General features: G+C 41.0%; 1 long non-coding RNA gene across 1 annotated transcript; it reads right to left on the bottom strand.

The window, feature by feature from the left end:
- Positions 1–4,921: 4,921 nt before the first annotated feature.
- On the bottom strand, positions 4,922–21,679 carry LOC133229927 (uncharacterized). The gene is made up of 3 exons (XR_009730672.1): positions 21,252–21,679; positions 12,394–14,386; positions 4,922–10,738 (listed from the first exon to the last, which is right to left on the bottom strand). It is a non-coding gene; the product is annotated as an uncharacterized LOC133229927 (long non-coding RNA).
- Between the last annotated feature and the right edge of the window lie 1,806 nt (positions 21,680–23,485).

Raw genomic sequence — 23,485 nt, forward strand, 5'->3', positions numbered from 1 at the left:
GAAGTTCCTGCTACACATTCAGGAATCAAATGAAAAGCTGATAGTAAGCTTAAATATGACACTATTTATAAAATATTCAGGTGGAAAAATAAATAAGAACATATCTTTTCTATCAAGAGACATTCCAGATGACAAAAGGTTTCAGGTGGAAGAGGATATTAGACTATCATTTAAATAGTAATTCCTCATTTCATTTTAAAGGACATAAACCATAACATGTTATATGGTGATGAAATTTAACCACATATTGCTTAGAGTAAAATCTGGCTCATCTAGATCCAGCACCTATAAAATATAAACTGATATGATATGCATATAGCATATTACCTTCCCTGGTCATTTAACTGAGCTCTTGTTGTTCTGTGCTACAGGAAAGAAATTTATTCCAGGTCTCACAGCACTAACTTACAAAGATTATGCTACTGTTTACAAAAGAACAGTGAACATCACTGAAAATGTCAGAGTAAAGAGCTCTGAAAAGCTTCCCTCCATAAAAGCTATGAGAACACTAGCCAAAAAAAAAGTCAAAATCAACTTTTTTCCCTCAAAATGCTAGAAATTAACCAAAGACTTGCAGCAATCTTGGAAATGATTATTCGAGAAAAAAAGCCTCATCTCAGTAAGAACAATGAGTTTTGTGACCTTTTAATTTGCTCCATGCCCATCTGCCTGGACTTCCCAGGCGGCTCAGAGGTAAAGAATCCTCCTGCCAATGCCTGGTGAACCCAACGCCGTCCATGGGTTCGCAAAAAAGTCAAACACGAGTTAGCGTCTAAACAACGACAAATGTCCATCTGCCCATCACCCGATCCGCAGGAGCCTGGAAACAATGGCCACAATCAAGTCTAGCAGCTCTGGGAGTTCCCAGAAAAAGGTCATTATTGGACGTGAAAGATTTCACATAAAAGGCAGTCATTATGTGAACTTACTCAGAGCTCACTAGTACAAAAAGTATTTTCCCCCAAAACTATCTATCAAAACCACAGGCAGTTGAACATAACCCTTAAAACTCAACAAAACAAAACCCATTAACAGACAGGCAAAATATCTAAACAGGTATTTCACCAAAGAAGATATACAGATGGCAAAAAGCATATGAAAAGATGTTCAACATCTTAATGCATTAGGGAATCACAATTAGAAGTCAGTACACACCTGTAAGAATGCCAGAAATCCAAAACACTGATCATGACAAATGCAGGTGTGGACGTGGAGCAACAGGAGTTTTCATTCATGGCTGGTAGAAACGCAAAAAGGTACAGCAACTTCGGAAGATATTTTGGCCATTTTATCTCTTTTTACAAAACTAAAATACACTTACTATAAAACCCAGCAATTGTGCTCCTTGGTATTGAATATTTACCCAAAAGAACTGAAAACACATCCAAACAAAAACCTCCAATGCATGCTTACAGCAGCTTGATTCATAAGTGCCAAAACTTAGAAGCAAGCAAGATACCCTTCAGCAGGTGGAAAGATGAATTATGGGACATGAAATACTATTGTACAGTACAATGAGATACTATTCAAGGCTAAAAGGAAATGAGCTGTCAGCTATGAAAAGATACGTTGAAACCTTAAGTGCATATTACTAAGTGAAAGAAACCAATATGAAAAGGCTGCATACTAAATGCTTTCAACCATATGATATTCTGCAGGGGCAAAACTATGCAGACAAGAAACAGATCAGAAGTTGCAGAGGTTGGGGGTGGGGTGGGAGGGATGAATCTGCAGAGCACAGAGGATTTGGGGCAGCGAAACTCTTCTCTATGGTACTAAAATGGTGAAGGCATGTCACTATCCTTGTCAAAACCCATGAAATGTAAAACGCCAAGTGTGAACACAAACTGTAAACTACGGATTCTGGGTGATCAAGATGTATCAGTGCAGGGTCATCAATCATAACAAATGCACTCTGGGTGCAGGATGCTGACAGCGGCTGAGGCTGCGCACACGTGGGCACATGGGGCACATGGGAACTGTGCGTGTTCCACTCAGGTAATGTTACCAAACAGTTAAGGAAGAAACGCACTAACTCTTCACAGGCTTTTTTTTTTTTTTTAAATAAAGAGAAAGAAACATTTCCACTTCACTGTATGACACCAACACCACCAAAATCATACAAAGCCACTACAGGGGGAAAGAAAATTAGATGTTAACATTCTTATCAAAACATTAGGACATCTGATTAGGATATCAGCAACATAAAAATAATTATTGTAATAATAACACATCATGATGAAGAAGTTTATTCCAGCTATGCAAAGTAGGTTCCACAGGTAAAAATCAATGTAATTCTCCACCCACCAGATGGGCAATCCACAAACTGGAGCACAATGATATCACAATCCTCCCAGTGCAGTGAGGGTGCTGAGCCCCACATCAGGCTTCCCAGCCTGGAGTCCGGCAAAGGGACTAGGAATCCCCAGGGAACCTGACTTTGAAGGGCAGCGGGACTTGACTGCAGGACTTTACAGGATTGGGGGAAAGAGTCTCCACTCCTGGAGGGCACACACCAAATCCTCTGGACCCAGGGGAAAGGAGCAGGGACCCCACAAGAGACTGAAGCAGACCTACCTGCTAGTGTTAGAGGGTCTCCTGCGCAGGCATGGGTTGGCAGTCACTCACTGTGGGGATGGGGGCACCAGCAGCAACAGTCCCAGGAGCTGCCCCTTGGCACGAACCCTCCTTGTGGTCATGAGACAGGACACTATAAAACTCCTAGAGGAGAACATAGGAAGAGCTCTGATGTAAATTGTAGCAATGCCTTTTTCAATCCCTCTCCCAGAATAATGGAAATAAAAACAAAAATAGACAAATATAACCTAACTAAACTCAAAAGCTTTTGCACAGCAAAGAAAACAATAAACAAAACAAAAAGACAAGCCTCAGATTGGGAGAAAATATTTGCAACTGATGTGACTGACAAGGCATTAGTCTCTAAAATCTACAAACAGTTCATGAAGCTTAACATCATCAAAACAAACAACCCTCTCAAAAAATGGGCAGAACATTGGGGTACGTGTGTCTTTTTCAGTTTTGGTTTCCTCAGGGTATATACCTAGTAGTGGGATTCCTGGGTCATATGGTAGTTTTATTCCTAGTTTTTTAAGGAATCTCCATACTGTCTTCCATAGTGACTATATCAATTTACATTCCCAGCAACAGAGCAAGAGGGTTCTCTTTAGTCCACACCCTCTCCAGCGTTTGTTTGTAGATATTTTTGCTGACGGCCATTCTGACCAGTGTAAGGTGATATGTTGAACATCTTTTCATGTGTTTATCAGCCATCTGCATGTCTTCTTTGGAAAAATGTCTGTTTAGGTCTTTCGCCCACTTTGTGATGGTTGTTTTGTTTTTCTGGTATTGAGTTGAATGAGCTGCTTGCATACTTTAGAAATTAATCCTTTGTCAGTTGTTTCATTTGCTATGTATCCAGTGTTCATTGCAGCACTATTTGCAATAGTTAGGACATGGAAGCAACCCAGATGTCCATCTACAGATGAACGGATAAAGAAGCTGTGGTACATATATACAGTGGAATATTACTCAGTCATAAAATGGAACGCGTGTGAGTCAGTTCTAACGAGGTAGATGAACACAGAGCCTATCACATGGAGTGAAGTAAGTCAGAAAGAGAAAAATAAATATTGTATGTTAATGCATATATATGGAATCTAGAAAGACAATACTGATGAACCTATTTGTGGGGCAGCAGTGGAGATGCAGACATAGAAAACAAACTGATGGTGCGGGAGGGAAGAGAGGGTGGGACGTATGGAGAGAGCAACATGGAAACATGCACTGCCCTGTGTAAAACAGACAGCCAACGGGAGTTTGTTGTATGACTCAGAGAACTCAAACTGGAGCTCTGTGGCAACCTAGAGGGGTGGGATGGGAAGGGAGGTAGGAGGGAGGTTCAAAAGGGAGGGGATGTGTGTACACCGATGGCTGATTCATGTTGATGTTTGGCAGAAACCAATACAGGATTGTAAAGCAACTATCCTTCAAGTAAAAATAAATAATTTGTTTTAATTGGCAGAAGACCTAAACAGACATTTCTCCAAAGATGACATACAGATGGCCAAAGGCACATGAAAAGATGTCCGATACCACTAATTATTTGAGAAATGCAACTCAAAACTGCAATGAGGTATCACCTCACACCAGTCAAAATGGCCGTCATTTTTTTTTAAAAATCCACAAACAATAAATGCTGGAGAGGGTGTGGAAAGAAGGGAATCCTCCTGCACTGTCAGTAGGAATGTAAACCGGTACAACCACTATGGATAACAGCGTGGAGATGCCTTAAAAACTAAAAATAGAGCTACCCTGCAATCCCACTCCTGGGCATATATCCAGAGAAAAACATGACCCAAAAGGATAAATGCACCCCAATGTTCATTGCAGCACTGTTTACAATAGCCAAGACATGGAAGCAACCTGAATGTCCACTGACAGAGGAAAGGACAAAGATGTAGGACATATATACAATGGAACATTACTCGGCCATTAAAGAGAATGAATTAGGGCCATCTGCAGCAACATGGATGGGCCTAGAGATTGTCATACTGAGTGAAGGATGTCAGACAGAGAAGGAGAAGTATCATATGACATCCCTTACATGTGGAATCTAAAAAATGAAAACAAATGAACGTTTTTACAAAACAGACTCACAGACTTAGAGAACGACCTTATGGCTGCAGGGGTGGGGGATGGGGGGAAGGATGGGGGAAGCGATAGTTAGGGAGTTTGGGATGGACATGTACACAGCTATATTTAAAACGGATAACCAACAAGGACCTACTGTATAGCAGATGGAACTCTGCTCAATGTTATGTGGCAGCCTGGAAGGGACGGGAGTCAGGGAGAACAGATACTTGTCCATGTATGGCTGAGTCCTCTCCATTCACCTGAAACAATCACAACATTGTTAACTGGCTATACTCCAATACAAAGTTTTAAAATTTTAATTTAAAAAAATGAGCGTAATTCTCCATATTAGTGGGATAAAGTAGAAACTCATAGGACTATTTCAGCTGATACAGAAAACCACTGGGCATAATTTAACACCTGTTACTGATGAAAACTCTGAGCAAAATAGGGACTAAAAGAGAATTTCCTCAACCTGAAGGACAATTATGAAAAGCTGTAGATTTCATAATACTAAATGGAGACAGACTAAACATTTTATCCCCAAGATTAGGAATAAGGCCAAAATGTACTTTTACTTCTATTAAAAATCATACTGGAGGTCCTGGATGATGCAAAAAACGATGATAGGTAGATAGGCAAAAGGTATATATATTAGAAAGAAAGAAGTAAAATATCACTGATAAATTTTTATAAATGTAAACAGTCAATTTTAGCAATTTAGTCAGAATTTTAAGTTAATATATAAAAATCACTGACATTCCTAAATACTAGTAACCAGCAAAAATTGAAAGAAAAACAAAATTTCCAGTATTATCAAGAAATATGAACTACTCTGGGACAAATTTAACAAAATTTGTGCGATATCTATACAAGGAAAACTACAAAAACACGACTGAATTTAAAGAAAATGCAAAAGGAAAAAAAAAGAGGTACCACATGATTGAAAAAAGTTGTATTTCTTATGAGATAATTTGTCAGCTTATTGGTCTAACATAGATTCAGTGTGATCCCAAACAGGTTTTCAGCAAACTTCTTGTAGAAACTGACAAGTTGATTAAAAATTTATATAGGAAAGGGCCAGCAATCACAAAGATGTCTTAGAGGAATACAGAAAGCTAGAAGAGTGACACTACTAGATACTAAGTGTACATGCAGACTTAAAGAGTTATCATACCTAACTTCAAAGCAGTGTGTGGTAACAGCATAATGGACAGACATATAAATCAGCATAAGAGTGCCAAAATAGAACAAAAAGCCAATCTGCTTTTAAGACCATCCATTGATTGGAGGGGGTTGGGGGGGGTGAGTACTGTTTTTTTCAACTCAGAACTACCCACCACCAGTACTTTTTAAACGCAGAAGGCGATGGCACCCCACTCCAGTATTCTTGGCTGGAAAATCCCATGGACGGAGGAGCCTGGTGGGCTGCAGTCCATGGGGTCTCGAAGAGTCGGACACGACTGAGCAACTTCACTTTCACTTTTCACTTTCATGCATTGGAGAAGGAAATGGCAACCCACTCCAGTGTTCTTGCCTGGAGAATCCCAGGGACGGGGGAGCCTGGTGGGCTGCCATCTGTGGGGTCGCACAGTCAGACTCGACTGAAGTGACTTAGCAGCAGCAGCAGTAATTTTTAAAAACAGTTCTACCTGTACTTTTTGGTGAGATCTTATCTCTTAATTTATTACAATAAATGTCCCCTCGTATTACTGAGCATATCTATAATGTTGCTTTAAAATTCTTGTGTTCTAATTCAACTTCTCAATCATGTTGAAGTCAGATTCCATTGACTGCCTTTTCTCTTGGACAAAGATAACATTTTGTTTCTTTGTATATTTTGATTTTTTTTTACTATATTTTGGACATTATGAATGACTTATAAGAGATTCTGAATTATTCTGTGGTTTTCTGATGAATACTGATATTTTTATTGCAACAGGCAGTTAACTTGACTGAGGTAAAAACACCAAAGTGCTTTTCCTGTGTGGGCAACCGCTGAAATTTCTGTTCAGACCTTTTAGATTTATCTGGACTGCTTGAAAACTGTCTCATGCAAGCCCAGTTCACGAGTCAAGTGATGATGTGGTGAGTTTATAAACAAAATTTAGAGCTCCCCTTTGTGAGTCTGTCATTTCCCTACTAACTTTCCAGCTGCTGTGTGGCATGTGTGCCAAGTGGCTTCAGTCATGTCTGACTCTTTGTGACCACATGGACTGTAACCTGCCGGGCTCCTCTGTCCATGCGAATCTCCAGGCAAGAATACTGGAGTGGGTTGCCATACCCTCCTCCAGGGGATCTTCCCGACCCAAGGATCAAACTCGTGTCCCTTATGTCTCTCGCACTGGCAGGCAGGTTCTTTACCACTAGCGCCACCTGGGAAACCCTCCAGCTGTTGAGGTTACCCCAAATTCTGCCCTCTGGCTGTTCAATCTGAAAGTCTGTCAATATCCTTTTCAAGTTTTATCTTGGCCTGCACACTGGGGTAAAAAATGTGATAAACATAGGACATTCATGCAGTGCCATTCTCCTTTTCCAAACAGATACCCATCCAGTTTCTGCCTGCTTTGGCTTGTTCCCCTTGTATTCAAGCAGTTAAACTTTCATCTTTTTGACAGATTGTAATTGTTACCACAGAAGGATTGTTCAAAAGGTGGTACTCCTTCCTTAGGAAAGGTAAAAATGGTCCTAGAAGAACTGGATCTCTATAGCGAAAAAAATGAATCTTATCCCACCACTCACACAAGAACGAACACAAAACAGATCAGAGATTTAAATGTAAAAGCTGAAGCTATATATTCCAGAAAGAAAATCTCTGTGACTCTGAGGTAGACAAAGAATGCTTAGATAGGATGCATGAGTCAAATTAAAAATGAACAAACTGAACACCAATGTTAATCTTATGACTCATGCATTTTGTGTTCAATCTGGATAATCTTTCTCTACCTCAGTCACAGAGATTTTCTTTCTGGAATATACAGTTTCAGCTTTTTCAGCTTTTCCATTTAGATCTCTAATATACTTTATGTTCATTTTTGTGTGAAAGGAAAATTAAGATTCACTTTTTTTCCATATGGATACCCAATTAAAAGACACTTGCTCCTTGGAAGGAAAGCTATGACAAACCCAGACAGTGTACTAAAAAGCAGAGACATCACTTTGCCAACAAAGGTCCATATAGTCAAAGCTATGGTTTTTCTTGTAGTGAAGTATGGATGTGAGAGTTAGACCATAAAGAAGGCTGAGCACTAAAGAATTGATGCTTTCAAACTGCGGTGCTGGAGAAGACTCAAGAGAGTCCCTTGGACTGCAAGGAGATCAAACCAGTCAACCCTGAAAGAAATAAACCCTGAATATTCATTAGAAGGACTGATGCTGAAGCTCCAATACTTTGGCCATGTGATTCGAAAAGCCAACTCATTGGAAAAGACCCTGATGCTGGGCAAGACTGAAAGCCAAAGAAGAGGGTAGCAGAGGATGAGATGGTTGGATAGCACTACAGACTCAATGGACATGAATCCGAGCAAACTCTGGAAAACAGTAAAGCACAGCTATGCCTGGTGTGCTGCAGTCCATGAGGTCGCAAAGAGTGAGACGTGACTTAGAAAATGAACAACAAACTGAACATTGTCAAAACTAAAAATTTCTCTAGAAAAGACATCGTTAAAAAATGAAAGTGCAGGGACCTTTCCTGGTTGGTCCAGTGGCTAAGACTCTGCGTTCCCAATGCAGGGGGCCTGGGTTCCGTCCCTGGTCAGGGAACTAGACCGCACAGGTCACAACTAAGACTCGGCATGCCGCAACAGAGATCAAGGACCCTGCATGCCACAACTAAGGCCCAGTGCAGTCAAACAAATTTAAAAAAAAAGAAAGTGCAAGTCTCAGACCAGAAGATATTCTGAACGTATGTTATTAACCAAGTACTTCTATATAGAATATAAGGAAGCTTCAAATTCTCAATAAAAAGAAGACAAGCCAGTTTTTAAATTGGCAAAAGATTTAGGTAGACACATCACGAAAGAGATCCGAGTACCTAATGAACACATGAAAATGTGGCCAGTGTCACTGGATATCAGTAAAGTACAAATTAAAACCACAAAGGGATACAAACACCCACCAGAATAGCTAAAAGTTAAATGATTAACATTTCCAAGTGTTGGCAAGGATATGGAGAATTGCAACTCTTATACATTCCTGAAGGGAACCTAAAATCACACAAATATTCTGGAAAACAGTTTGACAGTTTCTTATAAAATTGAACAATTACTGTGTGATCCTGTAATTCTACTTCCCAGGTACTTAACCTAAAGATTACACACTGACATTCAAAGCAGCTTTATTCATAATGGCTTCAAACTAGAAACAACCCAAATGTCAATCAAAATATGAATGGATAAGCAAATTATATACATATAAATACATACAGATAAATAATACCATAATATTGACATACACTAAAATAGGAGTTAATGTCAAAAACATAACTGAGAAACAAACTAGATACAAAACAGTACATTCTGTATAACTTCATTTATTTATAAGACATTAGAGAAAGTCAAACATGGACATGGTTCTATGCTAGTTTAAAACTCAATCCAATTGTTGGATTGTGGCCAATTTCCTGTGCCTATTACTTCTGGGTTACCTTGGTGGATTTCTGTTCTTGAGGGCTCTGATTGGATACCCGCTAGGAAATTTGTTTTAGATGAGTGTTCAATCCTGTTCTTTCTATCCATAATAATTCTACATGGGATCCTCTCACCTGGCCAATTAAAAATACCTGCTCTGAGGCCGGCCATAGATTTAAGTTTTCTCTTAGGGTCATTTAAACTCAATCAGAGTGATGAGCTAAGTCTCAGTAAGAAATTAACTTCTCATCTATTAAAAGGAAAACTCCTACAATTATGGGGAGGATCTACATGGTTAACACCAGGCTATGGTCATTTAAGTTTAAAGGCTCCTCCATGCTGGGAACGGTTAAATCATACTAAAAATGATCAACCTGGTAATTGAGACAAGGCTGGGTGCTTTATGAACTATGCCAGTTATTACCCTTAGAGAGAGTAATTGGTATGGAACTCAGTGGATTTGTGGCACTAATTTATGGCCTTGACATCTACAGGGATGATACAAAGGTGTAGCCTGGGATTCCCATAATTTAAGGTCATACATGTTAACAAATTACAGATAACCCCAACCAATCTACCATTGGTATGATCCCAATGGGTCAAAGATCTGTATTCTACTGGTATGACCATTTAGCAGCTTGTGTGTGTGTGTGTACACGCCTTCAATGGGGCTGGAGGGTGTAATTGACCTTGACAACTTTCATAAGCTTTAAATGATAGTAACTGGGCTATTAGCCTATTGAATTCTGAGATCTCAATGATGAGAAAGGCAGTGCTACACAACTGCAAGACCCTTGACACCTTACAGCATCTCAGGGAGATATCTGTGCTATAATTCAAACTGAATGCTGTATTTTTGTACCTGATAAATCCTTTCATGTAACACATTTGAACCACATAAAAAATTTGCTCTAAGTGACCCATTCCCTAGTCTTGACAATCTTTAAAGAAAAACTGGTGTGGGAGGCTCATGGCTAAAATATTTACTTTTAATTCCACTAATGTTATTAACTATACCATTTGTATCCTGCTTGTTCACAAGATTATTATTTCTTGTATTACCAAGTATATGACTGAGCTTTCAACGGAAATGATGACTAGACTTGAAGCAGTTGAGCAAAAGTATAGTTCAATATATGATCAATGATTGTAATAGTGTAACTCTAGAAGGCAATGGCAACCCACTCCAGTACTCTTGCCTGGAAAATCCCATGGACGGAGGAGCCTGGTACGCTGCAGTCCATGGGGTCGCGACGAGTCAGACACAACTGAGCGTCTTCACTTTCCCTTTTCACTTTCATGCACTGGAGAAGGAAATGGCAACCCACTCCAGTGTTCTTGCCTGGAGAATCCCAGGGACGGGGGAGCCTGGTGGGCTGCCGTCTATGGGGTCACACAGAGTCGGACATGACTGAAGCGACTTAGCAGCAGCAGCAGCAGAGAAAGTCAAAACAAATCTATAAAGTAAAAGCACATTAGTGGTTGCCAAAGATTAGCAGAGAGGAGATAGAAAATGACTCTAAACAGGACAAGGGAACTTATTGGGGTAAAAGGCAAGAATGGGGAAGAAGCTGTATCTGAGAAGATATTGATCAAGAATTTTACAAAACTGGTGGGATATATCAAGCTATGATTCAACCCTACAAAAGGATAAACAGTATGCATTAGAAAAAATATATAAGCCTAGGCATATCATTTTAAAACTACTTAAAATAAAAAAATGGATGATCTTGACAGCAATCAAAGAGGTAAGTTCCTTTTTAAGTCTGATACCTAACTTCCAAGGAAAAACTGTAGGGATCAGAAGGTAATGGAATTACATCCTCAAAGGAATGGGAACATTGAACTAACCATCCATAACTGACAAAACTACCCTTCATCAATGAAGATGAAATAGACTTTTTCAAATATATGAAAAATTGTGAGAATCTGCCCTCAACAAATTCATATTCAAATAAATACTGAAGGGTATTCTTCAGGCAGAAGGACAATGATTCTACCAACGGAAACTAGGAGACCCAGGAAGGAATGAAAAGTCACCCCAAAAAGGTAGATCTACAATAATGATAAATCGTACAGGATTTTAAATACCTAGAAAACTAAAATACAAACAGCAAAATATGAGAACATGAGCTAAAATGTAAGTTAATAATAGATTTGATAAATCAAGGGTATAGAGCAGAGGGAAATTAAATTATTTAAAAAATCAATCTAAGAGAGAGCAAGAAAGGAAAAAAATGAGAAATAATATGATGGTAAGTATCAAGTCAATATATTTTTACAGGCTAATATATTAATATTAAATAAAGAAGGGTCAACTGCAGGGGTCTGATTTCTAACCATTTGACTCTTAAGGACTCCAAGACCCCATTATCTTGAGGCTGTATGACTCTAACACTCAGCCTCTTGATTACTGAGACCTGTATCTCCTTACTCTCAGCATAGGATATATATTATCAATATAGGAGATACACATTGGTCAGCCTACAGGCTCACTGCTCTTTTTTTCTTCCAGCACCTAAACTGCTCCTGGACCCTGGGGAACTTTTATATGCTTGTGGGAGAGGGCATATTATCAGTGAAGGTTACCTTTTCCTCCACTGTGCAAAAACAAGAAACATTGCCTACCCACTGTTTTTCTTTTAATTCATGTCCCACCAAGTGAGCCTAGTTTTCATTTTCATTTTATAGCATTTTCCTGCTAACTGCAGTAGGGAACTAGGTAGTGCCCAGGGAAAGTAATGAAGATGCAGAATGTATGAGGACAGCAGAGACAAGTTATCATACAGACCCGGAGGTTTATAGCAACAGAAATTTATCCTCTCTTAATTCTGGACACTAGAAGTCTGAAATCAAGGTAAGAACATGGCCCTTGCTCCCTCTAAAGAGTTGAGAGAAGGCTCCCTCTTTCCCTCTTCTTAGTTTCTAGTGGTTGCCCACAATCCTTTGTGTTCTTTGGTTGCAGCTGCATAATTCCAATCCCTGCTTCCAGAATCTTGCCTCAGTGTGTATGTGTTCCCAGTGTCTCTGTATTCAAACCTCCTTCTTTCTCTTATAAAGACACCAGACACTAGGTTAGGACCCACCCTAATCCAGTATGATCCCATCTTACCTTGGATAAAATCTGCAGAAACCTTCAGCTCAGTTCAGTCGCTCAGTTGTGTCCAGCTCTTTGCGACCCCATGGACTGCAGCACACCAGGCTTCCTAGGCAAGCTCCCAGAGCTTGCTCAAACTCATGTCCATTAGGCCAGTGATGCCATCCAACCATCTCACCCTCTGTCATCCCCTTCTCCTCCTGCCTTCAATCTTTCCCAGCATCAGGGTCTTTTCCAAGGAGTTAGTTCTTCGCATCAGGTGGCCAAAGTATTGGAGTTTCAGCTTCAGCATCAGTCCTGCCAATGAATATTCAGGACTGATTTTGGATGGACGGACTGGTTGGATCTCCTTGCAGTCCAAGGGACTCTCAAGAGTCTTCTCCAGCAGCACAGTTCAAAAGCATCAATTCTTTGGCACTCAGCTTTCTTTACAGAAACCTTATTTCCAAATTAAAATCACATTCACAAATAATAAGGTTCAGACTTAAAAATATTTTGGGGTAAGAGATGGAGGTACACAATTCATCCCACACCAGAGACTCTCTCTAAATTTAAGAAGCTGTACAAAGTTCTAATAATTCCTATCCATGTTCTTTAGGTCTGAGTTTCTGGAATTCCCTTGGGCCTCCTGTTAGCTTTGTTTATCTCTGTGGATAGTGCTTTTTAAATGACCCTAGCCCTCTGAACTTACAAAACCTATAAAGCCCTCTCTAGGGTTTCCCTCATAGCTCAGTTGGTAAAGAGTCTGCCTGCAACGCAGGAGACTGGGGTTTGATTCCTGGGTTGGGAAGATCCTTTGGAGAAGGAAATGGCAACCCATTCCAGTAAGCTTACCTAGAGAATCCCATGGACAGAAGAGCCTGGCAGGGTACAGTCCATGAGGTCACAAGAGTCGGACACAACTTAGTGACTAACCCACCCAGCCTTCTGAACTTTCAACTTCTATAAAGCCCTCTCTACAAAAATTTCTCTTTCCAGGTGACAAGCTTGATGGTGGAGTTGGAATAAATTCCTATCCTCCTGACAACAGGGATCAAATCTTTATAATCCAATATAAAGCAGAATAGAGTATGCTATTCAATAAATTAAATTCAGCTGTGTAGTGTTTCTTATGGGACCTCATCATTACCTTTTAACTGAGCTTTGCCATGTAAGAAAGATCTCCTTATGATTTTCCCTCACACTCCACATCCTTGCTTTCCTCCCTCTGAGACTATTTGATAGTTTTAAAAATCTCCTAGAAGGCACTTATTTAACTTCTGTGAGTAGAACCACAGTAGTAGATATAATGGTCATCTGAGTTAAATTCACCCATTCCAGTCCATTTTAGTTTGCTGATTCCTAGAATATAGACGTTCACTCTTGCCATCCTGTTTGACCACTTCCAATTTGCCTTGATTCATGGACCTGACATTCCAGGTTCCTATGCAATATTGCTCTTTACAGCATCGGACCTTGCTTTATCACCAGTCACATCCACAAACTGGGTATTGTTTTTGCTTTGGCTCCATCCCTTCATTCTTTCTGGAGTTATTTCTCCACTGATCTCCAGTAGCATGTTGGGCACCTACTGACCTGGGGAGTTCATCTTTCTGTGTCCTATCTTTTTGCCTTTTCACACTGTTCATGGGGTTCTCCGGGCAAAAATACTGAAGTGGTTTGCCATTCCCTTCTCCAGTGGACCACATTCTGTCAGACCTCTCCACCATGACCCACCCGTCTTGGGTGGCCCCACACGGCATGGCTTAGTTTCACCGAGTTAGACAAGGCTGTGGTCTGAGTGATCAGATTGGTTAGTTTTCTGTGACTGTGGTTTCAGTCTGTCTGCCCTCTGATGCCCTCTCTCAGCACCTACCATCTTACTGGGGTTTCTCTTAGCTTGGACGTGGGATATCTCTTCAAGGCTGCTTCAGCAAAGCGCAGCTGCCGCTCCTTACCTTAGACGTGGGGTATCTCCTCTCAGCCGCTCGCCACTCCAGCGCTGTACAGCCACTGCTCACCGCTCATACTGTCCAAAATGACAGAATGATCTGTGTTCGTTTCCAAGGCAAACCATTCAATATCACAGTAATCCAAGTCTATGCCCCGACCAGGAACGCTGAAGAAGCTGAAGTTGAATGGTTCTATGAAGACCTACAAGACCTTCTAGAATTAACACCCAAAAAAGATGTCCTTTTCATCAGAGGGGACTGGAATGCAAAAGTAGGAAGTCAAGAAACACCTGGAGTAACAGGCAAATTTGGCCCTGAAGTACAGAATAAAGCAGGGCAAAGGCTGATAGAGTTTTGCCAAGAGAATGCACTGTTCATAGCAGACACCTTCTTTCAACAACACAAGAGAAGATGCTATACATGGACATCACCAGATGGCCAACACCAAAATCAGATTGATTATATTCTTTGCAGCCAAAGATGGAGAAGCTCTACACAGTCAGCAAAAACAAAACCAGGAGCTGACTGTGGCTCAGATCATGAACTCCTTATTGCCAAATTCAGACTTAAATTGAAGAAAGTAGGGAAAACCACTAGACCATCCAGGTATGACCAAATCAAATCCCTTACGATTATATAGTGGAAGTGAGAAATAAGATTTAAGAGACTAGATCTGATAGACAGAGTGCCTGAAGAACTATGGACAGAGGTTCGTGACATTGTACAGGAGGCAGGGATCAAGACCATCCCCAAGAAAAAGAAATGCAAAAAAGCAAAATGGCTGTCTGAGGAGGCCTTACAAATAGCTGTGAAAAGAAGAGAAGTGAAAAGAAAAGGAGAAAAGGAAAGATATACCCATTTGAATGCAGAGTTCCAAAGAATAGCAAGGAGAGATAAGAAAGCCTCCCTCAGTGATCAGTGGAAAAAAAGAGAGAAAAACTATAGAATGGGAAAGACTAGAGTTCTCTTCAAGAAAATTAGAGATACCAAGGGAACATTTCATGCAAAGATGGGCTCGATAAAGGACAGAAATGGTATGGACCTAACAGAAGCAGAAGATATGAAGAAGAGGTGGCAAGAATACACAAAAGAACTGTACAAAAAAGATCTTCACAACTCAGATAATCACAATGGTGTGATCACTCACCTAGAGCCAGACATCCTGGAATATGAAGTCAAGTGGGCCTCAGGAAGCATCACTACGAACAAAGCTAGTGGAGGTGATGGAATTCCACTTGAGCTATTTCAAATCCTGGAAGATGATGCTGTGAAAGTGCTGCACTCAATATGCCAGCAAATTTCGAAAACTCAACAGTGGCCACCAGACTGGAAAAGGTCAGTTTTCATTCCAATCCCAAAGAAAGGCAATGCCAAAGAATGTTCACACCACCACACAATTGCACTCACCTCACATGCTAGAGAGGTAATGCTCAAAATGCTCCAAGCCAGGCTTCAACAGTACGTGAACTAAGAACTTCCAGATGTTCAAGCTGGTTTTAGAAAAGGCAGAGGAACCAGAGATCAAACTGCCAACATTCTTTGGATCATTGAAAAAGCAAAAGAGTTCCAGAAAAACATCTATTTCTGCTTTACTGACTATACCAAAGCTTTTGACTGTGTGGATCACAACAAACTGGAAAATTCTTCAAGAGACAGGATTACCAGACTACCTTACCTGCCTCTTGAGAAATCTGTATGCAGGTCAGGAAACAACAGTTAGAACTGGACATGAAACAACAGACTGGTTCCAAATAGGAAAAGGAGTTCATCAAGGCTGTATATTGTCACCCTGCTTATTTAACTTATATGCAGAGTACATCATGAGAAACGCTAGGCTGGACGAAGTACAAGCTGGAATCAAGATTGCCGGGAGAAATATCAATAACCTCAGATATGCAGATGACACCACCCTTATGGCAGAAAGTGAAGAAGAACTAAAGAGCCTCTTGATGAAAGTGAAAAAGGAGAGTGAAAAAGTTGGCTTAAAGCTCAACATTCAAAAAACTGAGATCATGACATCCGGTTTCATCACTTCATGACAAATAGTTGGGGAAAAACAGTGGAAACAGTGGCTGATTTTATTTTGGGGGGCTCCAGAATCACTGCAGATGGTGACTGCAGCCATGAAATTAAAAGATGCTTACTCCTTGGAAGCAAAGTTATGACCCACCTAGACAGCATATTAAAAAGCAGAGACATTACTTTGCCAACAAAGGTCCGTCTTAGTCAAGGCTATGGTTTTTCCAGTAGTCATGTATGGATGTGAGAGTTGGACTATAAAGAAAGCTGAGCACCAAAGAATTGATGCTTTTGAACTGTGGTGTTGGAGAAGACTCTTGAGAGTCCCTTGGACTGCAAGGAGATCCAACCAGTCCATCCTAAAGGAGATCAGTCTTGAGTGCTCATTGGAAGGACTGATGCTGAAGCTGAAACTCCAATACTTTGGCCACCTGATTAGAAGAGCTGACTCTTTTGAAAAGACCTGATGCTGGGAAAGATTGAAGGCAGGAGGATAAAGGGACGACAGAGGATGAGATGGTGGGATGGCATCACCTACCCAACGGACATGAGTTTGGGTAAACTCTGGAAGTTAGTGATGGACAGGGAGGCCTGGAGTGCTGCAATCCATGGGGTCACAAAGAGTCGGACATGACTGAGCGACTGAACAGAACTGAAACAAATAGAATTTACTCTCATTTTTAAAAGTTTTTAAAATAATTTTATTTATTTATTATGGATCTTCACTGCTGTGTGGACTTTTCTCTAGTTGCAGAGTATGGGGGCTTCTCATTGCAGTGACCTCTCCTGTTGCAGAGCAAGGGCTCTAGGGCACGTGGGCTCAGTAGTTTTGGTTCCCTGTCTCTAGAGCGCAGGCTCAGCAGTGGTGGCACATGGGCTTAGCTGTTCTGAGGCATATGGGATCTTCCCGGACCAGGGATCAAACCTGTATCTCCTGCTCTGACAGGTGGATTCTTTACCACTTAGCTACCAGTGAAGCCCTACTCTCATTTTTTAAATTTAATTGAAATCTCACAAATAAAGTGCCAGGCCTGGATGGGTGCATTGGTGTTTTCTATCAAATATTCAAAAAAAATTAAAAAATAAAAACAATCCTATACAAAATCTTTCAAGAAACAGAAGAACAAACACATCTCAGATCATTTAAAGACAGCAATGTCCTAATTCTAAAACCAGACAATCACAAGTAAACAAAACTAAGACGATTCTCCCTTACGTGTGTGTGTTATGTCGCTTCAGTTGTGTCCAAGTCTTTGCAACCCTATGTACTGTAGCTTGCCAGGTTCCTCTGTCCATGGGACTCTCCAGGCAAGAATATTGGAGCGGGTTGCCATGCTCTCCTCTAGGGGATCTTTCTTTTTTCTCTCTCTCTTTATGACTAATTTCTTCCTGGTTCTTTATTTTTTTTAATATAAATTTATTTAATTGGAGGTTAATTACTTTACAATATTATATTGGTTTTGCCATACATCAACATGAATCCGCCACGGGTATACACGTGTTCCCCATCCTGAACCCCCCTCCCACCTCCCTCCCCATACCATCCCTCTGGGTCGTCCCAGTGCACCAGCCCCAAGCATCCAGTATCATGCATCCAACCTGGACTGGCAATTCGTTTCATATATGATATTATACATGTTTCAATGTCAATCTCCCAAATCATCCCACCCTCTCCCTCTCCCACAGAGTCCAAAAGACTGTTCTATACATCTGTGTCTCTTTTGCTGTCTCGTTTACAGGGTTATCATTACCATCTTTCTAAATTCCATATATATGCGTTAGTATACTGTATTGGTGTTTTTCTTTCTGGCTTACTTCACTCTGTATAATAGGCTCCAGTTTCATCCACCTCATTAGAACTGATTCAAATGTATTCTTTTTAATGGCTGAATAATATTCCACTGTGTATATGTACTACAGCTTTCTTATCCATTTATCTGCTGATGGACATCTAGGTTGCTTGCATGTCCTGGCTATTATAAACAGTGCTGTGATGAACATTGGGGTACACGTGTCTCTTTCAATTCTGGTTTCCTCAGTGTGTATGCCCAGCAGTGGGATTGCTGGGTCATAAGGCAGTTCTATTTCCAGTTTTTTAAGGAATCTCCCCACTGTTCTCCATAGTAGCTGTACTAGTTTGCATTCCCACCAACTTTACTAACAGCCATTTATCACATCATGCACAGAATGAAGTTTTAGGTGAACTAAAGTTCTAATGTGAACATTGTAACAACAGTGTAGGAGGGTTCTCCAGGGGATCTTTCTGACCCAGGGATCAAACCCACACCTCTTCTGACTCCTGCATTGACTTGCAAGTTCTTTACCACTAGTGCCACCCGGGAAGCCCATCTCCCTGATGTTTCTCTAAAGGAAACAATCTTAAGGTCACATTAAAAAACATGAAAACAGTCAGGATACACTCCGTTCATGAATGAAAAGACTGAATATAGCAAAGATGACAACTCTTCCAAACTAATATGTTATAGTCAAAGCAATTCCTATTGAAACCTCAAAAAAATTTCTTATGGGATTTAATAAACTAATCACAAAAATTAGTATGAAGGATCTAAGGGCCAAGAATAAATAAGGTAAAGAACAACTTGGTACAGGGAGTAAGGGAAGCAATTAACCCACAGGATATTGTCTTATTTTAAAGCTAAAGTAATTAAAACACTGTATTATATATGCAGAGCTAGACAAAACAGAATAGAAAAGCTCAAAAACAAACATGTATATATCAAAGCTATGTGGGAATACAACATTATCCAATCAGTGAGGAAGGGATGTCCTATTTCAGGGGTTAGCAAACTTTTTCTGTTAATGGCCACACAGTAATATATTAAGCCTTGAAGCCCATATAGTCTCTGTCACAACTACTGAACTCTGATGTTGTAGCACAAGAGAAGACAGACAATAAATTTTAAAAATGGATGTGCCTGTGTTCCAACAGAATTTTATTTACAAATACAGATAGTGAGAAGACTTCCCCAGTGGTCTCGTGGTTAAGAATCCACCTTTCAATGCAGGGAACACAGCTTTGATCCTTCGTTGGGGAATTAAAATCCCAAATGCCTCAGGGGCAACTCAGCCCGTACCAAAACTAGAGAAGCCCACTGGCCACAACGAAAGATCCCACACACCGCAGCTAAGACCTGAAGGAGACAAATGAATAAATAAAATTTTTTAAAAACAACAAACAGATGGTGAGCCAGATTTGGCTCATGGGCCATGGTTTTCCAAATAGCAACAGAACAATGACAAAACTTTACTAACAGCCATTTATCGCATCATGCACAGAACAAAGTTTTAGGTGAACTAAAGTTCTAATGTGAAAAAAGAATACAACATAAATTATACTCAGGGCACGTTATTTTTCACAATGAAAGTTATTTTAATATAAAACATCTAAAAAATAAGGCATATAAATTGTTTAACTCAGTATTGATCAAGAATCCTCCTACTTTGTATATTAACTCAAAAAGACAAGATACAAAATCTTATCATTTTACTTCTTATACATGTGCCCATACCCTCATGTGAATGACCTTCCTATAACTTTAGAAAGCATTTCAGTGTCTTCTCTTAAATTCTTAATCCAGTGCTCATTTTAAAGCTGCGCTACTAATTTACCTGAGTAGGATCCTATCAGGCCTTCTCAGCACAGATTCCCCCGTGCCCATGTCCTCCAACTGCCTCTTATTTATAGCAAAGCTTTAGCCTCCAAGGACTTCCCTGAATTCCACAGAACAAAATTTAATCAGAGTTGAGAAAATACAGAAATAAAAGAAAACAATCGAGCAAGAGAAAATTATAATAGTTCAGTCATAAAACAAAGTCAAAAACCTTCAGTTTCTCTTTAAGGGTTATAGATAATATTCTGAACCATATCTTTTGAGCCACTCTGCAGACACTAAAACCCACACTAGGTGTATGAAGTTAACTGCATGCTGACCCAGAGCAGTTGGAACCAGAAGATCAAGGATACTGACTCCCAGTTACCTCACCACCAACCAATTAGAAAAACGTCCATGTGCTGATCATATACCCACCAACCCTCCCTAACAAGGGAGTCTGAGCCTTTTGAGCATCAGCTACCCTGACTGCTTGTTTGGCGCCTTCAACAAATGCTACATTTTCCTTCACCACAACCTGGTGTCAGAAGACGAGCTTTGCTAAGCACGGGGGAGGAATCCAAGTTTGGATTGGTTAACACTAATGTAACTGCTTCAGCCTCCCCATTCCCGCTTGCTTCAGAATAGTCTGATCATAGTAAAGACACACAAGGTTAACGAAGAGAAGTCTTTTCTATCAATGGTTGTTCCAACGTTTTGGATCGAGCCTCCACGTTTGACAGCCCTATTGGCTTTGTTCCGTTTCAAGGTCTGAAGAGTATACCTAACGCCAATATGACATGTATGTGTCAACAGGGTACGACCAAGAACAAAACAGTCATGTATTCGATATGAATCTATCCTCATCAAGAGTCAGCAACTGGGACAACAGCTTACATTTCTGTAGCGCTTTATACCGCGCTTCAGGTCGCTGAGGAGTCTTTCCCACCCTGTCGAAGGTAGACAGAAAGTTTCTGGCAGCGATGGTGATGGAGAGCGGGATACAGTTAGGAAAACGGTCGGGAGTGAGGGGGGTGTCAAGCACGCTGAGGAGGGAGGGAAGCTGAGAGGCACCGTTAGTGAAAGGAAAGGAAGGGGACCCTCAGGAGGAGTCACCCACCGGGGCCGACAGAAGCGGGGCGCACGCGTCTTCTCCGAGACGCGGGGAAAACCTAGACGACGCGAGGAGGCCAACTGAGAGCGCCCGCCTCAGCGAGGGAAGCTGCCCGGCTGAAGCCCCCATCTCAGGGCGACTGCCTGGCGTCCTGCACCTCGGCCGCCCTTTTCGTCAGTTCCCCTCAAGGTCACTCACCACCCAGGCTGCCGGCACCAGCAAGCCGCCTGGCTCCACTCCGCACCTCACACAGAGTCAGCTGCACAGACTCAAGCACGGGCTCCAGGGCCTTGCGGTCCAGAGCGTCTCCCGGAGTGACGGACAGACGAGCCAATCGAAGCGCGGGGCGGAGCGATGGGCGGGGTGGGACCAAACCGCGAGGTCGCGACGAGGTCGCGGAGGCTGGTGGGCTGCGGTGATTTACCACCGGAAGGCGTGGCTCCAGGGGAAAAGCGGTCTTGTTAGGTGGTCACGGTGGTTTGGGGCTGAGACTGTCTCCTCAGGGGTAACCGCGGGCCTGTACCATGCCACCAGCCTACGATTCCTTTGGCCTTCTCCTTCACCAAACGATTTTCCTGTCCAGTTATAAAGTACAAGCTGCTTTCCAATGTAAGCGTGTATTACCATCACCCCCTTGTTGTATAAAGGCTAACGGAAACTTGAGTCCATTGTATCACCCAAGGAACAGATACTAAAAGAAGATAAATATGAAATTTTTTATTTCTAAACCTTCAATTTCTTACGTCTGAATTTTTTCTATATTGTACACATTTTGTTAGTGCTTAAATATTGGATGCAATTTGAGTTATCATTAAATTCCATCTGGCCGGTTAACAAAAAAAGACCTGAATTTTTTAATTTTCTGTAAGAGTCTCAAAGATTCTCTAACTTCAGTTCTTAATCTCCCGTAAATCTGAATACGGATGATAAGATGGGCAGGTGCTTTGAATCCAAACCTACAGGAATCAAACTAATTTAGCTGAGGCTCCTTCTTTCTTTGGAGAAGGAAATGGCAACCCACCCCAGTACTATTGCCTGGAAAATCCCGTGGACGGAAGAGCCTGGTAGGCTACAGTACATGGGGTCGCAAAGAGTCGGACACGACTGAGCGACTTCCTTCTTAGAGCATTATTTGAATCTAAAATAATTAAAACCAGATGCTAAACATGGTTCAGTGTGTGCCTCATTCAGAATTGATGATGGTCTCACATAAGTTTCATTGATGAAAGAAAGTAAACATTGTTGAAATGATGGAGGAGAAACAAGGCTTTCTATAGATGAGTAGTTCCTAGACAAAACAAACAGCAAACCTTACAGCTTTGAAACACATCTTGTAACAAACCACAAAAATCATTGTTAAATTGTTGCTACCAAAATCTAAAAGAAAACTTTGGCAGAAATTACCAGCTTATCAAGAAGAATTTCTTCCTCTACACATAAGGTAGAGAAGCATTTATGAAAGCATAGATCTACATGGGTTTCTGGAAAATACTTAAGTGCAAGAATACTAGAGTGGGTTGCCATGCCCTTCTCCAAGGGATCTTCCCAACCCAGGGATTGAACCCAGGTCTCCTGCATTGCAGGCAGATTCTTTACCATCTGAGCCACCTGGAAAGCCCAGGTCTATAGGTGTTTAGATACCTGGCAACGCTTTTCTTAAAATTCCATCCTCAAAACACATGCTAATGAACCAGCCATCTCCAGAGTCAAATGGGGAGAGATTCCCTTCCAAACTCCCTCAGCGTGTTGACAAAATTCATTTCCTTGCAGCCACTTGAAGTCCCATTTTCTTGGCAACTGACAATAGGGAACCACTTTGAGGAACTGGAGACCACTCTTCAGCCTCAAGAAAAACAGTTCAGCTATAAAGCAGAGTGCTAGTTCCTCCTCAAGGGACGGACATAACAATTTGAAACAGTCTTCGAGTTCTGAAGAACTAAGGCCCACACCTAGGAGGAGGACTGAATGATAATGTTGACCCTCATGACTCTAATCAACTAAAAGCTTGGACGTTGTTGATCATGGCCTGAGTTCTGTGCTGAATTCTCCACTGCTCAAACCCCTTCATGAAAATCCACATACCTTTGGGTTAAAACTTTCCCCAACTTGCTTTTGAGAGAGAGAGAGAGAGAGACACTGCTCTGGCAGAGATCACATGTGTTACTCGTCACAGAAACAATAAATGCTTCCTTCTCCCCATCTTTGGCTTGGTTGTGCCTTTTGGCTCAACAACCCCCAAAAGCTGAATCTACTTTTTGGATAACAATAGACAGACTGCTTGGTTTTTAATTGTAATTTATTTATGTGTTTTAAAAATATATATATCACTATTCAAACCCAGCATTATGGGCGTAAACAAGGCTTAAGTAGGAATTTTAAAACTCGAGAGAAAATATTTTTTAAATACTTGTACAAGTGACGGCACAGGAACG

The sequence above is a fragment of the Bos javanicus genome, chromosome 18 (assembly GCF_032452875.1).
Source record: "Bos javanicus breed banteng chromosome 18, ARS-OSU_banteng_1.0, whole genome shotgun sequence".
In the NCBI taxonomy this organism is placed as follows: domain Eukaryota; kingdom Metazoa; phylum Chordata; class Mammalia; order Artiodactyla; family Bovidae; genus Bos; species Bos javanicus.